The 18,133-nt window shown below is 42.6% G+C and overlaps 1 pseudogene; it reads right to left on the bottom strand.

The window, feature by feature from the left end:
• Positions 1-13,724: 13,724 nt before the first annotated feature.
• On the bottom strand, positions 13,725-17,748 carry LOC129058407 (uncharacterized; annotated as a pseudogene).
• Positions 17,749-18,133: the final 385 nt, after the last annotated feature.

Genomic DNA, 18,133 nt, shown 5'->3' with positions numbered 1-18,133 from the left:
GTCAGTCGGAGAGGGAAGTTACAAACGCTATGAGAAAACCAGCTCCTACCCTGTATCTGCATCTGCCTCTGAGGTTGAAATCTGATCAGTGGGTCCTGAGCGCCCCCGTAGCTGATTTCCTCCATGTGTTTCTGCAGAGAGGTTTGTGTCTGGGCTCAACCTGACTTCCCTTCACTGCATCTCCGGCACAGTAATACATGGCTGTGTACTCAGCTCTCAAACTGTTCATTTCCAGATGGAGTATGTTCTTGGCATTGTTTCTGGAGATGGGGAATCAGAACTTCCCGGAATGTGCATAGCGTATGCTACTCCCATCAGTACTAATACATGACACCCACTCCAGTCTGTTCCCTGGAGCCTGGCAGACCCAGTGCATCCAGTGGCTACTGAAGGTGAGTCCAGAGGCTGCACAGGACAGTCTCAGGGACCCCCACCCCCACCCCGCCAGGCTGCACCAAGTCTCCCCCAGGTTCTACCAACTGCACCTCACACTGGACACCCAAAAACACAGGGGCATCCTGGTCAGAAACTGGCACATATTTTCAGTGTTTCCTTAACTGTTATCCACTCACACTCAACATCTCTAGTTCACCCTGAATCTACGTTTAAAATAGTAACAAGTAAATCCCAGGTCAGCACAAACCCCATGGTGAGTTCTCTGTTAAGTGCTGATCACCATGTGGAAAAACCTTGGAATTCCAGGGCTGGGTCTCCCATCCCAGAACTGTAGGGTGAGGGCAGGGCTGGTTTTCACCAGAGAAGGAGGGTCCTTTGCATATTTCCAACTACATAAAAAACTCTTGGGTGGGACACGTGAGGAGAAGGCATTGCCGAGAGAAGATGATGGTGTCCTGCAGGAGTTGGTGACTTATGGTATTTGGAAGATTTGCACTTTTATGAGGAAATTGTGTTGTGATAAACAGCATCAAACACCTTATTATATTTTAAATATGTGTGTAAATTATGTCTGTGAGACTCAATGTTTCTCCATTTACGGATGTGAAAGTAAACCCACACACAGAGTGCCTATGTATGTGTCTAAGTGCTCATGTCTGAGATGAGTGAGTTCCGGTATCTGAGCCTGTGTTCCTCATCACTGTGCTCCCTGAACCAACTCCAGGACGGAGTGGGACATGTCTAGTGTGGCTTGCAGAACTCACTGCCTGTAATGAGAATATTGTGATTCTGTTACACTCTAGCGTTCACCTAAAATTATGGAGAGAACTAAGGTTCACGCAGATAAATTTTCAGGTAACTGGCATTTAACATATGTTACCCATTTTCTATCAGTTCTTTTTGTCTAGTTTTTTATTTGTTTGCCTGTAATAAACTTTATAAAGTCTAACTGAGAGATAATAAACTTCATATACTTAAAGTATACATTGATAAACATGACGTAACTATCACCATTATCAGGAAAGTGGATAAGTGAATTCCCCTCAATTTTTTCTCCTGTTCCACATTTCCTCCTCCTATCCCTTTCCCTTCTTCTACCATTTCCTCAGGCAACAACTGTTCTTCATTAAATTATTGTAGGTTAGTTTTCATTTTCCAGAATTTATAGAAATGGAATAATATAGCATATACACTTATTTGTTTGGCTTATTTTACTCAGCATAAATACCTAGATATTTTAGCTTGTTGTATCAGATATTTATACATTATAAATGATGGGTAACAGTCCAGTGAACAAATTTACTATAATGATTTTTCCTATTAAGAAGCTAATTAATATGTGGAATCTTCTGTTATTCTGGGTTTTACCAAAAATATCTGCTACTCAGCTTGCAGAAGTACTTAGATAAGAAATATATATATTTTTGTATTTTACAACAACAACATCAACAATAACAGATGAACAGAAAATAAGAAATTTGGCAAATTGTCTTTCATACTTCAGATAATCGAAATTTTAAGACGAACAGCAAATCTGAAATTTAGGGAGAGACAATTTCTTGTAGAGAGTAACAAAGTCAGGGTATGAGATTACCTGAGGCAGAGTCTGCCGTATGAAATATAGTCTATTTCAAGATAAAGCTTCAAATACATATTGGATTGCCTGAAGTCAAGAGTGATGAATGTGCTCTAGTGTAAAATTCTCAGGGACCAAATACTGAAGAGCTTTCCTATTCTCTTGAATATCTTTCCCCTAGAAAGGGGACAATCACATAAATCGTTCTGTACTAAAGTGTCTGTCTGGGAGAGAATGACAGCCTGTACTTCTAAAACACATCCAGACCCACTTCCTCCCTTATCACCACTACAAAACTAAGAAATTACACTTTAGGGGCAAGCCTCTGAAACCAGTATCTGAAGGGCTGAAGTAGATACTCTAAAGGATGGAACAAGGTGACAATACAAAGCCAAGCAGAAAATAAAAAGCTACTGTTGCTTTGATACTGTAATCAGTTGGCTCTAGCTTAGGTAGATTGGCATTGATAACCTGGTTGGGTCTGATTTCAATCGGAAAAGAATGGGAGAAGAGAAAATAGTATGGTGTTTCAGCACGTTCAGCTCTCTCTGAGACTTCCAGCCTGCATTTATTTACGGTTGGTCTTATGAACATTGAACATGCCTACACATCTCTCATAATTATTATACCCTATATCCCACAGAAAATTGGCAAGTCCATCTGCAGCTTGTCAAACCTGAATATCAGACAGAAAGAAACTCTAAAGTAAAGTGGTATTTATTTGAGAATTAGCATTGCAACGGGAATGTGCATGGGCACATTTCGGTAGGTAAATAAGGAAAGTGTTTTAAAGAAAAAATGAGGGCCACATATGTGGTTTTCAGACAATTAACCTGGGATAAAATGATCAATAACCAGGGTGGGATCAGTATAATATTGCACAGGCAGCTCTGGGCAGATATACTTGGAGAAGTAATTATTTTAAGGTTGTGCTGGCCTTTGTGCAAGGTTGTGGTTTTGCAGAATCTATGACAGTTCTTGTTATGGAAGACGCGTATGAGAACCCTCCCTCATGGCCTTCTCAGCTCCATTTCCCAGGTTTTAACGCAAATTGTTCCATTTTGATTCTGACAACTTTTACAGTGTCTTTCTAACACTATGGTGAGAAAAGTGACTCTATGACAATTTGCACAGCACAGGATCCAGTCCACACCCACATCTCATCCCCTTCACTACTAATGGCCACATGCAATCTCAGATGAGTCTCCACACAACACCGTGGAATTCCCTGAGTAATGAGAAGGAAAGAAAGTCCCATCAGCCTCTTTCACATGGCTGCAGGAGCCACATCCTGAGACCCACCTGAGCTCCCAGGAAAAGGCTTGAGCCCTGGAATTTAGACCACAGGGATTACATCTCCCTTTATTAGGAAGCAGGAAAAGCAAATGGAAAAGTGAAAGCCACAACTAAAAAAAAGAAAATGGATATAGCAAAAGAAATAACTGAACAACAACAACTAAAAGAATACAGAAAGCAAAAGAAAAATCAAATCACTGCTGATACCGAATTTCATATTTCATTGTCAAGAGAAGGGTCATATATGGAAGCTGTGAGGTTCTATATGACACTGACCCTGGTCCAGATTCTGTCTTGGTTATGATCAGAATCTATAAATAGTATCTGAATCATGGAATTTCACTGAGGTTACTGTTCCAGGTCTGATTGGAGATGACCCACAAGAACACCTAAGATTTTCCAGGACTCTGATGTTTTTGACATTGGTTGATAATTTTTCTTCTCTGTAAGTGTCAATCTACATTTTGTGCATAGGAAAATATGTCTTCACATTACTATGATTATATATATATATATATATATATATATATATATATAACAATAGTACACACAGAATTCTAAAATGAAGAGGCTCCCTAAAGAAAGTAACAGAAGAAGATGATGAAGTCCAGTGTCCTGACAGAAAACCAGCCCCTAACCTCCATGTGAACCTGCCTCTGGAGTGGACTCTGATCAGTAGGCCCTGAGTGACCCCTGTAGCTGATTTCCCCCCAGCGTTCCTGTAGGAGGTTTGTGACTGGGCTCACACTGACTTCTCCTCACTGTGTCTCTTACAGTAAGAGACAGCCATGGTGTCAGCAATCAAACTGTTTATTTGCAGATACAGTGAGTTCTTGTTGTTTTCTCTGGAGATGGTGAATCGGCCCTTCACAGAGTCTGAGTAGTATGTGCTTCCACCACTAGCATTAATGTAAGACCCACTCCAGCCCCTTCCTTGGAGCTTGGTCCACCTAGTGCATGCCATAGCTACTGAAGGTGTATCCAGAGGCTGCACAGGAGAGTCACATGGACCCCCCAGGCTTTACCAAGCCTCCCTCAGACTCTAACAGCTACACTTCACATTGGACACCTGCAAACACAGAGACATTCTTGTCAGAAACTACCACACAGATCCACTGTTTCTCTCACTCGTATCACTCACACTTAATATTTCTAGTTCTTCTTGATCACTTTTTAGAACAACAAAGAAAACCCAGCGCATCCCTAACTCCATGGCATGTCTTCAGTGTTCAGTGCTAATCGCTGAGTGGAAGCACCTTGGTACTCCAGGGCTGGGGCTTGTCTCCCAGAGCTGCGGAGTCAGGGCTGGGCTTGTTTTCATCAGCTGAGAGAGGGCCCTATTTTCATGTATCCTAATATATAGAAAGCTATGGTTTGGGATGCCTGAGGAGAGGGGAGGGTCAAGAGAAGATGAAAGATTCCTGGGAGATTTACATTGAAAGTTAATATTGATCAATGAGATGATTATGTGTTTTTTTTTTTTACTTCTGTTTGTATGATGAATCACATTTACTGATTTATGTATGTTTGAGAATGGAATACAACACAGTCATAAGAAGAATAAGATCATGTTATTTGCAGCAACATAGATGGAGCTGGAGGTCATTATCCTAAGGAAACTAACACAGTAACAGAAAATTACATACCATCTGTTCTCATGCATAAGTGGGAGCTAATTATATAGACACAAAGAAAACAACAGACACTAGGTCCTGCTTGAGTGTGGAGGGTGGGAGGAGGGTGAGAATTGAAAAACTACCTACCAGGTACTATGCTTATTTCCTTGGTGACAAAATAATCTGTACATCAAATCAACAGAGCTCACAATTTGCCTATAAAATGAAACTTGCGCAAGTGCTTCTGAACCTAAAATAAAAGTTTAAAAACATTTTGGCTAGTTCTTCATTATTAATACAACACCTGAATACTCCTTAGTTATTGCAAATGCTCTCTAGAATATTTTTGTGCATGTTTTTTTACTATCTTTTAACATAAAAAAACTTAGATTTATATAACTACACAAGTTAATAATGTATTTTGAAACTTCATAGTCACACCCATAGATACAGACACAGACACATACACCCAGCAATGAAACATATATGTGCACAGGCACATAGTTTTTGAATTTGTTTGCTCTTGCTTCTCTAGTTCTATTAATTATGATGTTAGGGTGTCGATTTCAGATCTTTCTTGCTTTCTCTTGTGAGCATTTAGTGCTATAAGTTTCCCTCTAAACACTGCTTTAGCTGTGTCCCAAAGATTCTGGTATGTTGTGTCTTTGTTCTCATTGGTTTCAAAGAACTTATTTATTTCTGCCTTAATTTCGTTATTTACCCAGTAGTCATTCAGAAGCAGGTTGTTCGGTTTCCATGTAGTTGTGCGGTTTTGAATGAGTTTCTTAATTCTGAGTTCTAATTTGATTGCACTGTGGTCTGAGAGACTGTTGGTTATGATTTTCATTTAATCCAAACGCTAATGGAAGCTAAAAAAAGTGATTAAATACACCAAACACTCTAGCTCATTCTAGTTTATAATATTATCTAACCATGGAGATCATTATCATTGTTCATATAAGACAGAATGAATCCTACTCACAATCTTCTAGGAATGTTTTAAAAATGGTCTCTCTACATAAAAATGATCAAATCTTTAATGAAATGTAAAACTCCCTTGGCCAAAGCTTCTCCCACTAGCACTATGGAATCATGGTCCACTCCTCAGGGTGCATCAGTTATTACCCTATGACTTGGCAGCTAAAAGCCCCATATGTTTATAGAGTTTACCCCCAGAGATCATCTTTGTCCTATTGTATGCATGTGTTACAAAATACTGAAAGTGATTCCTGTGTGATATCCACTCCAATCATGAAGACTTTGAGGTGCCTTTTTATTACATCTTTTCCACAGACTCTTGTGATCTTCAGCAAGGAAATTGGAAGGAACATCAGCAGAAAATACTGCTCTTGAATCATATTGGAAGGAATCTTATCAGATACTTTTAACTAACTCGCTGCAGAAAATATTCAGGCAGTTAATTATTGGGTTCACGTTTTACAACTAAAGAATAAATTCAGGCCAGATGCAGTGGATCATCGCTATAATCACACCACTTTCAGAAGCAAAAAAAAAAAAAAAAAAAAAAAAAAAAAAAAAAAAAAAAAAAAAAAAATGAGGGAAATCCCTTGAGACCAGGCAATGCAAGCCAACCTGAGAAACATAAACAGACGCTATTTCTCTGAAAAAATATTTTAAAGAATAAGCAGGTGAAGGGTGGCGTTCTCCTCTACTTCTAGATACTCAGGAAGCTAAGATGGGAAGATTATGTGAGTCAGGGGTTCAAAATTACAGTGAGCTTTGATCATACAACTGTTCTTTAAACTGTGTAACAGGGTGAGAGCCTGTCTCTAAAAACAAATAAAAAAGAATCAATAAAGAATTCCACACAACTGTAAAGCTACTCAAATAGGAGATATTAAACTGAGCATCCTTATAGATTCTCTGGCGTTTTGGATGCTTTTAAGCAGGTAGCTGGCCTAAGACCTGTAGAATAAGCTGATAGTCCTTTGTTGTGAAGAGCTTCTACCCAAGACATTAGACCAGGACCCCTGTCTAATTCCCCAACCCCTCCTCCTTTTTCTCAATATTCTTTGCTTATATTTATAAAGTCATTGCATTCCTGTAGACCTCCATGTTGTCCACCCGTATTGAACCCTTATCTTTTTGTTTATTCATTATTTTTATTCTTGCTACATAGAATAAGTTGTCACACTATTTTTTGATGCATGACTGCTGAGGACTTAAGGCTCACTCATCTATCACCTCCTCTTTTGTCAAACAAGGTGAATCTAGTTTGCAATCACAGGAGCTTCTTCATGTGATGCCAGTGGGAGTTTCAAACCCTATAAACCCCTTTCTGTGAGTGGGAAGCCTCACTCTGCCTCCACCACCAAACCATTATAAAAATCCTGAGTCAGTCTCCATTCCTCCTCTACCAAGCCATTTTAGACATTCCTGAGAGAACTGCCCTGCTCTCAGCAGACACCTCTACAGTGCAGATAATAAACCTTTCCATATTCACTTGTTCTGAGTGTACGACTTCATCAGACATAACATCCACACTAAATCTCGGTTGAGATCTCTTGACTTTGCATGGTGTCAAATACTACTGATGGTGTGAGCTCGGTGTCACGGTTTCTATCAACAGGACACACTGGATCCCTGAAACAACTCCAGGACTGAGCTGGATATATGATATGCATTGGCTTTGTGTCCCCACCTAAATATCATCTCAAATTGTAATCTCATGTCAAGGGAGGGACCAAGTGGGAGGTGATTGGATCATGGGGGCAGTTTCCCCATGCCGTTCTCATGATAGTGAGTTCTCACAAGACCTGAGGGTTTAAAAGTGTATGTCATTTCTCTCTCTCTCTCTCTCTCTCTCACCTGCTGCCATGTGAGAAGTGCCTTGCTTCCCCTTCACCTTCCACCATGATTGTAAGTTTCCTGTGGCTTCCCCAGCTGTGCAGAACTGTGAGTCAACTAAACCTCATTTTTTGTAAACTACCCAGTCTCATGTAGTTCTTTACAGGAGTGTGAAAATGAACTAATACAACATGACTGGTGGGTTTGATAAACTTTCTTAATGTCATAGAATTAGTCCATTATTTTGCTGTATTCTAATGTTTCTCTAAAAATACAGAGATGCCTAGGGCTCATTACTGTGTATTTCAGGTGTCTCTGACGTTTCATGTATTTTATTTGTTTCTGTCTAACTCCTTTTCTACCAAATTATACATGTTATAATTAGTGCTATCTTTAATTAGGTTAACTTAAAAAAAATCTTTATTAAGTGTTCAATTTTACTAATATTGTCCCAAACATAAACATTATGAACGTAGATAACAAGTCAGTTTCCTTAAAATTTTCTCTTGTTCTGTAATTTCTCCTTCCTAGACCTTCCCTTTTCCTACAATATTCACAGTGAACTACCAATTTTTATGTAAGTTTAGATTACTTTTCATTTTATAAAATTTATAAAAGTTGTATCTTATGTAAGTACTTTTATTTGTTTGGCTCATTTTACTTATGAGAAGTACTCGTGAATTTTGCCATGCTGTTGACAGTATCCAACATTAATTGATTGTAGTAGTGGGTAATATGCCAATGGATGAGTTTTCCACAATGTCTTTACCAATTAAGCTGATGATTGACATTTGAGTTGTTTTTCATTCTGGGTATTATAAGCTGATGCTACTCAGCTTAGAGAGGTACACAGCTGGGAAACACATGGTTCTTATTCTTACAACAACATAAGCAACTAAGCTTGAAAAGCTGCACATTAATCAAGTTTATTAAATACATCAGGTAATAAAAAGTATAGATTTATGTGTGTTGTGGGGTGGGTGTACGTCAGTTTCTGTGTGAGAGAGAGAAGGGAGGAAGGAAGGCAGAGAAAAGAGGAATGTTACATAATTTACCACAATTTATGAGGTCCTCAAGAAATTACAGGGAATTAGTCCTTATGGACAAGGCTGACATAGATGGAGAGGACAACTTGACACACCTAGCTATGGTTATGTATTGATATAAATATCATTTTCTTTTTTTCTCTCTTCTTTTTAAATGAAGTCTCGCTCTGTCGCCCAGGCTGGAGTGCAGTGGCACGATCTTGGCTCAACGCAACCTCTGCCTCCCAGGTTCAAGCGATTCTCCTGCCTCAGCCTCCCGAGTATCTGGGATTACAGGCTTGTGCCACTGGGCCTGGCTAATTTTTGTATTTTTAGTAGAAACGGAGTTTCACCATGTTGGCCCGGCTAGTCTTGAACTCCTGACCTCAGGTGGTCTGCCCGCCTCAGCCTCCCAAAGTGCTGGGATTACAGGCATGAGTCACCGCACCTGGCCCCAAAATATCATTTTCTAATCATACAAACACTCACATGCGTTAGAACAGATGTAGTGGAGGGTGTCTAGTGGTGAAATATGATGGTGACACGAAACCCCTCATCCAGCCCCTTTTCATTCCGGCTTCACCTGCCCTAAGGCTGAGCCGTGAACCTGCTCTTTCTGAGTCCTCACAATGGTCCTGAGCCCCCTGCTGTACCGAGCACCCTCTGGTGTCCTGATTTTCCTCAATGATTCCTGAGAGCCCTCGGCTGACCTGAGTGCTTCTACAATGGTCTTGAGTGCCCCCTGGTGTCCTGAAAGCCCCCTGGGGACCTGAGCAACCCCTTCTGTCCTATGCACCCCCACAGGGAGGTTTGGGTGTGAGCTCACACTGTGATTCCCTCACTGTGTCTTTGGCTTAAAAATACATGGCTATGTGCTTGTTGCTCATGCAGCTCAGCTGTAGGAAGAACTGTTTTTTTGGACATGGATCTGGGGATGGTGACTGGACTCTTGAGGAGCGGGTGGTAACGTGTGCTCCCTTCACGACCTATGCACCCGATCCACTCCATTCCCTCCCAGAGGGGGGCTGATGGATCCAGCTTCAGCAGGAAGACCTCATTATCATGGGGAACACAGACACAGCACAAGTGAGGGAGAGGGTCTGTGAGGGCTTCACCAGGCCAAGAGTGCGCTGAGAAACACAGTTGTTGGCATGCACAGGTTCTGGGCAATACATTGAAATTCTCAAATACATACATTTTTATGAGAATAGCTCACTTGTGCTCAATTTGTGAATCTCCTAGAGCAATGCAGCAGATTCTGAGGTTAGATTCAGACAAATATAGGGTCACGTTTTTCTCCATAGTTGGAACCAAATTATAAAGAGAAACTTATATCAGTAGAATGAGCATTGAAATATCTCTGTCTATGATAACAGTGATGTTCAGAATAGGATTGGGATGTGACAACCTGAAGGGTGTCCTAATTATTAACCCACAATTAGACCTGAGCAGCAATCACTGGCAGTGGAGGTCACCCACATGGAGAAATGTGTGACTCACTGAAGCTGCACCTGGGGGTCTCTTTAGGCTCTGAGTTATACAGGAACAGATCCTCCCTCAGACTCAGAGTGAGGACAGTCTGCTCTTTCTCTGGGGGAGGTGAGGGTTAGTATGATGAAAGAACGAACCTTACTGTAATCAAGATCTCTGTTCTTGGACAGAAACCAAAGAATATGAGAAAAAACTGATCTCAGTTTAAATAGAACAATTCATCATGAGGAAGGCAATAATATGTCCGGATGCTGCACAGAATTAAGAAACAATGAATTTGGGATAAAGTTGAAAATTATTTTGCGAAGTCTGTTCCTTTTTTTTTCTTTTTGATGGAGTCTCACTCTTGTTGCCCAGGCTGGAGTGTAATGGTGTGATCTTGGCTCACCACAACCTTCACCTCCCAGGTTCAAGCAATTCTCCTGCCTCAGCCTCCCCAGTAGCTGGGATTACAGGCATATGCCACCATGCCTGGCTAATTTTGTGTTGTTAGTAGACATGGATTTCTCCATAGTGGTCAGGCTGGTCTGGAGCTCCCGACCTCAGGTGATCCGCCCGCCTTGGCCTCCCAAAGTGCTGGGATTACAGGCATCAGCCACCGCGTCCGGACCAGACTCTGTTCTTAATTATCTACATCATCTGAGAAAATGAAGTAAAATCATGGTTTTTATATACAAATTCATGAACAGTGTGCTGGCCCTGAGAATGCACCTCCCATCTCTTCAACATCAGGGAGCCCAAAAGACCAGGCAGCCAGCTGCTGAACTGCACTCTAACACCCATCACTTGGTGTGTGACAAAGACACCCATCCTGGGAGCTCCTCCTAGACAATGGCTGTGCACAGCGGAGGTACCGAGGCATGGCTGCTGCTGGGACACATGGGAGATTCCTGAGGAACAACTGAGCTCTGGGAGGCACCAATGGCCTCGCTGGAGTTAGCTTGGACCCAGAGTAGTTAGGGAAGCTCCATCAAACTCCCACTCTTCTCCAGCACTAGTGGTGAGATTGACATTCTGGGGTGGCAGTGTCTACAGCCTCCCTGGCTTCCTGTGCATTTTTATGCCTCCATTACTTACATCTGCCTTTGGGACAAATGAGAATGTTTCCACTTCTTAAAATAAACTTTTCTAATCCAGAGACCTCAGGGATGGGCACAGAAACATAAATGTCGAGAGGCTCCCAGGGGAACTGTTGGATGCAGAGGAAGCCGCAGACCCTGAAGGAAAGTAGCCCATGACGACCGTCTGCACCTGCCCTAGAGCTGCCCCTGTTTTCTCTGGGTTCTGAGAGCTCCCTTTAGCCCGGCCTCCTCCCTTATCATTGCAGGAAATTCTCTGTCTGTGTTCACACTGATATCTTCTTACCTGGTGCCTCATATACAGTAATACATGGCCGTGCCCTCTGCTCTCAGACTGTTCATCTGCAAATACAGTGAGTTTTGGCACTTTCTTTGGAGACGGTGAATCTGCTCGTCACAGATTGTGCATAACATATTTGACTTCCATCATACTATATATCTACTACTCAATCCAGCCCCTTCCCTCAAGCCTGGGAAACCGAGCTCATTCAATAGCTACTGAAGGTTAATCCAGAGGCTGCACAGGAGAGTCTGAGGGACCCTCTAGGTTGTCTTGGGTCCTCTCCAGACCACCAGCTGTACCTCACACTGGACACCTGCAAACTCGTAGAGATCCTGGTGAGAAACTGCCTGACATATCCACTGTTTCTCTCAAATATATTCACTCATACTCTATCTCTCTATCTTTCAAAATAACAACTGTGAAACCCAACTCAGCCCAAACTCCATGGTGAATCCTCTGTCCTTAGTCCTGATCACCAAACGGAAACCCCTGGGAATCCCAGGGCTGGGGCTTCTCTCCCAAACCTACAAGGTCAGGACTGGGCTGGTTTTCATCACCAGAGGGAGAAACCTATTTGCATGTCTCCTACTGTATAGCAAGCTCTGGGATGGGAATCCTGAGGAGGGGCAGGACCCAGAGCAGAGAAAGTGCCCTGGGGGATGGTAGTCATCTTATCACTCAGGAAAATATCATTTTATATTATGTGATCATACCTTGATAATCATTTAGCAGTCATCCTCTTATGTCATTTTTACATATTTGCAGAAGACATTTAATGCAAGTGTCAATATTACATTTTAAGGAATATAAATTACGCACAGAACAGAGTGGCTGTACAATATGGTCAAGATCACACAGCTGGACAGAATTAGCCCCATTATCCATGCCTGTGCCTCTGACCACTAGAGGAGACTGCTCCCCTGAGACAACTCCAGGGCAGTGTGGGACATGCCTAGTGAGGTTTGCAGGATTCCACCCCTGCCAGGATATCTCTGTTTTCTTTTAGTGTATTCTGTTGTTTACCTGAAATGTATATAGAGAGAACCAGTGTTCATGCATGTGTACTTTCAAGAGTCAGTGTTAGTAGCCATCTATTTTTTGCTCCTCCTCAACAAACACATTCATTTATTTCTTTGTTACTGCTTTTTTAAGAACAAAATTAACAAATAATTAATTCAAATATATACTGCCCAATTTGGAAAATGTTAATGTATGTGTGCAACCCTTTAATGAGGGTTTCAATTAAGTTGTGTACAATTAAGCTAACCCCTAAATCTTTCTGTCACGTCTCTGTAATTTCATCTCAACACCCCACTACTTTCAACGTCCAATTCTCACCAAATTTTCTTCTCTGTTACTTTAGAATAGTTTTACCTTCTACAGTTTATACAAATAGAAGTTTATGAAGTGCACTCTTAATTCTTTAGCTACTTCCACTCAGCACAGTTATTTGTGAATGTAGCCATGATTTTATGTGAATGAGGATGCCTTGATTCTAATGCTGCGTTGTACTTTACTTCATAATCTCATGTCGAATTGTTTAACATTCACCTGTAATGGATATGGATATTTGATTTGATCTCTTAGTTTCTGGCTTTTATATAGAAATCTACTCAGTGTGGGAATGTGAAAAATGAGGAAATTATGATTTTATTCTGTCCTCATTAACAACAAACCTGAAAAACTATGAATAAAGGAAGAAGAAAAACCTGTAACATATGTGAGTTGGTTTCACAGAGAAAACAAGAAGACTGAAATCTGAGGAGACAGACGCCTGCAGAGAGGACTGGGGCCCACATGTTAGTGAACCCAGGGCAGGTGCCACTGGATGGCATTGAGAGAGGAATAGGCTAACCTGGAAATATTTAGTGAGGTTTTTTTTTTTTTTTTTTTTTATTTTGGATACATGTGCTAATGGTGTTAGAGTGTGAATCTACTAGTCCTTGCAGGCTTTTCCCAGGAATTTGAAAAATTCACAGTCAACTCCCTTATCTGCTGTTCTGTGGTGCTGACAGGAAGAGAACAGCAAGGACTGTTGAACGCCTGGATTCACCTCCACTATCTCCAGGGGAAATCCAATAAAACCTGCATCCTATGGGGTGTGGTGGAGTCAACAGAAACAAAAGAAAACAGAGGATTCCCAGGAAACTCCATCTAGAAGAAATCCTTAATCTGCAGGGTAAGTACAATGGAGGAGAAGCTGAGGACACTGGAGAGAAACCATTGTGGTTGGGAAAAGACACTGTACCCCTGGGGGAAGAGGTACGGACAGGAAAATTTGGAAGGTCACCCTCAGAACTATGATTACTACTCAAGCATAAGAAGGAGGCTGATTCGGAAGGTGGGAGAACGTCCCCGTTTGTTCAAGCCTCTTCCCCACATGGTCAACTAGGTCTGCAGAATAGTGAAGTAGCTGCACCAGCTCCATTCTGGCCTCTCTCATGTGACAGTTTTTTTGTGGATTTGCTTTCTGCTCTCTCATTATTTGTTTCCTCTCTCAACTCCTAGCTCCATTCTCCTGTTAATTCTCACTTTATTGAAGAGATTCATATTTAGCTTAGAACATTAAAATCTATGGAAGTAATTTTCATCTCAAACCTACCTAATCTAATGAGCTCTCTCCAGGGGTGCCCATCTGTTTTTTTCTTCCTTTCCTATGGGGTATGGCCCTGGTTTCTACCTGAGTCCAGCTCTTATTTTCATATGCATGAGGAGTCCAACCATCACACACGCAGGCACATCTTGGGGGAACGGACCCTACCATCCGTCTCCTCAGCCGTCGTGCACAGTGGCTACTCTGTCAGCTGCTGTATGTGCTTTAGGGCTTTCCATTTAAAAGTGTCTTTCTCTAGCCCCCCAAACAAAATTCCTGGACCTTAAATACCTTCAAGATCCAGTCTTTCTTTCTGCCCCTTTGTTGTTAATATTGTTTTATTCTGTTAAAATCCATTGAGAACCTCAGTGACAATAGAGGTGACCAGCCTACCCATCCCATTGTCTGACTTCCGCCTGACGGACCTACCCATGAGCTTTACTCCACTGCTGTGCAGCTGATGGGGCCATCTGGACCTTTATTAATAAGAGGTGTGTAATTTATTAGAGAATGACTGAGATCAGCAGGTGCCTGAGCTCCTCAGAACACAGGTGTGGTCCTGCAGTAGAGTCTGTGTAACTGAAATCACATGTGTATATAACTTGTGGCCTCAGCCCAGAAGCTGATGCCAACTTCTGGCCATTCCTGGGTAGCCCGATGAGAGGTGTCCAGAGAAGGATGGATGCAGGATATGGGTTTTAGAAAGTGATGTGGTGTTGGGTGCATTGTCAGTCAAATTTCACTGAAAGTCTATTCTGCCCTTTGTACTTGGGGAAAACTGGAAAGAAGGGAATAAAGCTCAGACCCCATGTAGCTCCTCATTTAGGAAGAGATTCAGTGCAAATTTAGAAAGTTGAAGGAATAGACTATACTTTCAGGGATCATTTCTATAGTTCATTCGAGGAGGTTGAAGAAAAACAGTGATGTCTTTGTGATTTTCTTTGACATACTTAGGAGATAGCAGAAGACGGTCAGTGGTCAGTCTCCATCCAGCTGGTACTCACTGTCCATTTGTTATGTCCAAATAAAAGATAAAAGACAACTTTTGTGGCACAGACACCAGGGTTTGTTTCAGAGACCTTTCCCCAAAAATGGCCAGTGGTGGCTCACACCTGTAATCCCAGCACTTTGGGAGGTGAGGCGGGAGGATCACGAGGTCAGGAGATCGAGACCATCCTTGCTAACATGGTGAAACCCCGTCTCTACTAAAAATACAAAAAATTAGCCAGGGTTGGTGGCAGGCGCCTGTAGTCCCAGGTACTTGGGAGGCTGAAGAAGGAGAATCACTTGAATCCTGGAGGTGGAGGTTGTAGTGAGCCGAGATCGCGCCACTGCACTTCAGCCTGGTGACAGAGCGAGACTGTCTCAAAGAAAAAAAAAGAAAGAAAGAAAAAAGAAAAACAATGGCCAACAGGGCCATGACAAATTTTTTATGAGAGTTACTATTTTTGCTTACTTTATATGGAAATCTGAGAGATGTGCCCAGACTCAGGGGGCTGCTTCTCCTTCTAGGAGACAAAGCTAACAGAGTTATGTAGTATTAGTCTGTTTGGGTCTTCACAAGAAGACAACAGGAGTGGGTGGCATAAACAACAAATACTGATCTTCTTACAGTTCTGCAGTCTGAATGTCCAAGATCACGGTGCTGGCAGGGCTGGTTCTTGGTGCAGCTTCTTCCTGGCTTGCACAGGGCCACCTTCTAGTCCACTGTGTCTCCACATGGCCTCTTCTCTGCGTGCACGTGGAAGGTGAGAGGTCTCTGGTGTCTCTTCCTCTTCTTATAAAGACAACACGTCTATTGCTTTAGGGTCTCACACGTATGACCACATTTAACCTTAATTATATACTTAAAATTCCAATATAGATCCACTGGATTTAAGATTTCAGCATATGAATTTCTAAGAGGGCACAATTCAATTGACGACACAAATCAATTGACGACACAAATTGGTGAGAAGCATTAGAACTTTTTTTTAATCAAGAAGGAAAAAATGGGCCATTCAGGAACTTGTAGGAAAGTTCCTAGTATTGGTGATACTTCGACTGTAAGAGGAAAATTTGTCTTCTTCCTTTTTTTTTTAGACGGAGTTTTGCTCTTGTTGCCCAGGCTGGAGTGCAATGGCGCGATCTCGGCTCACAGCAACCTCCGCCCCCCAGGTTCAAGCCATTCTTCTGCTTCAGCTTCCGGAGTAGCTGGGATTACAGGCATGCGCCACCACGCCTGGCTAATTTTGTATTTTTAGTAGAGACGGGGTTTCTCCATGTTGGTCAGGCTGGTCTCGAACTCCGGATCTCAGGTGATCCACCCGCCTCGGCCTCCCAGAGTGCGGGGATTACAGGCATACGCCACCGCACAAGGCCTGTCGTCCTCCTTTCTTTCCTGCCAGAAGGACGTGAGGAAGCAGAACCACAGATAATAAAGAAAGAGCAGCCCTGGGGACAGCTGAGGTGCTGGCGAGGAGGGAGACCCCTGAGCTGATGAGGAAGCCCCGCCCTCCCTGCACCTGCTCCTGACCCGGCCTCCTGCTCTGTGGGCCCCGCGCGCCCCCTGCTGGTCCTGAGCGGCACCTGCGCCCGCCCCATCCGCCTCCTTGCAGGGATGTTTGTGTCTGAGCTCACACTCACGTCCCCTCACTGTGTCTCTCGCACAGTAATACACGGCTGTGTCAGCGGCGGTCACAGAGCTCAGCTTCAGGGAAAACTGGTTCTTGGACGTGTCTACTGACACGGTGACTCAACTCCTGAGGGACGGGGTGTAGTAGCTGCTCCCACTATAATAAATGTACCCAATGCATTCCAGCCCCTTCCCTGAGGGCTGGCGGACTCAGATCCACCAGTTTCCACTGCTGATGGAGTCATCAGAGACAGCGCAGGTGAGGGACAGGGTCTCCGAAGGCTTCACCAGTCCTGGGCCCCACTCCTGCAGCTGCACCTGGGACAGGACCCCTGTGAACAGAGAGACCCACAGTGAGCCCTGGGATCAGATGCAGCCTCCCATATCTTCATATCTGCATCCTAGAGACACTCACATCTGGGAGCTGCCACCAGGGGGAGGAAGAACCACAGGCCTTTCACGTTCTTGCACACGAGGCCTATGACTCTCAGAAAGCATTTCTCATGTAAGCAGAACGCTGAATTTAAGGAAATGTGTGGTGGTTTCCTGTGGGCGCTTAAATGAGGAGTTGCATGTGGGTGGTGCCTTTGTATGGAAAGATGAAAAGGGATGAGGGAGGCCACAGTCTTTCGGGCTCGCCCTGGGAGGAGGATACTGGCTGTGCCCTCTGATAACTCAGTTCTCTACCTGTGGCCTCCCCTCACCAAGCCCACAGTCCTCTTCAGCCAGGTAGGGAATGTGTTGAAGGAGCTGTTCTGGGAGATGAATGTGATCATGGATCAACAGATTTTGGAATAGGGTCAATATTGTTCTACCCTTAAAGACTCATGTAAAACCATCCACACACCCAAGTCATTCGAATTGTCATTTACACCTTCAGATACATTGAAACAGCAGCTGAGTGTAATAATCTCAGTGAGTTCAGACAAATCTGGATGCATCCAATGTTTATCGTAGTTCTGAATATCCATCGTAGATATCTTACCATATGTAAGAAATGGTGCATGACTATTTCTTACATAATGGGAGTTGACTGTAAAAGTAGCATGAAGATGTGTAAATATAATGCCTAGGTAGATAAACTGCTGAATTAACAAAGCCTGGAGCCAATTATATTCTGGCATCTTGTTATTTAGTTGTGAATTTATTTTCAGTTGGTTAGTTGAAGTTCCCAAAATTCAATTTATGCTAAGATAGTCACATATAATAATCTTGAGATATTAAAATGAAAAAAAAAACTAATTTGAAAATGAACCCAGCTTCCAGAAGTGAGAATTACTTTGTGGTGAATGGTAGGAAGTGTGGAGACGCAGCTGAATACCAAGATTGTGTTCACAATTGTTTTAATTAGGGGAA

This window comes from Pongo abelii, chromosome 18 (assembly GCF_028885655.2).
Source record: "Pongo abelii isolate AG06213 chromosome 18, NHGRI_mPonAbe1-v2.0_pri, whole genome shotgun sequence".
Lineage (NCBI taxonomy): Eukaryota > Metazoa > Chordata > Mammalia > Primates > Hominidae > Pongo > Pongo abelii.
This window is presented reverse-complemented; position numbering and strand designations above follow the sequence as displayed.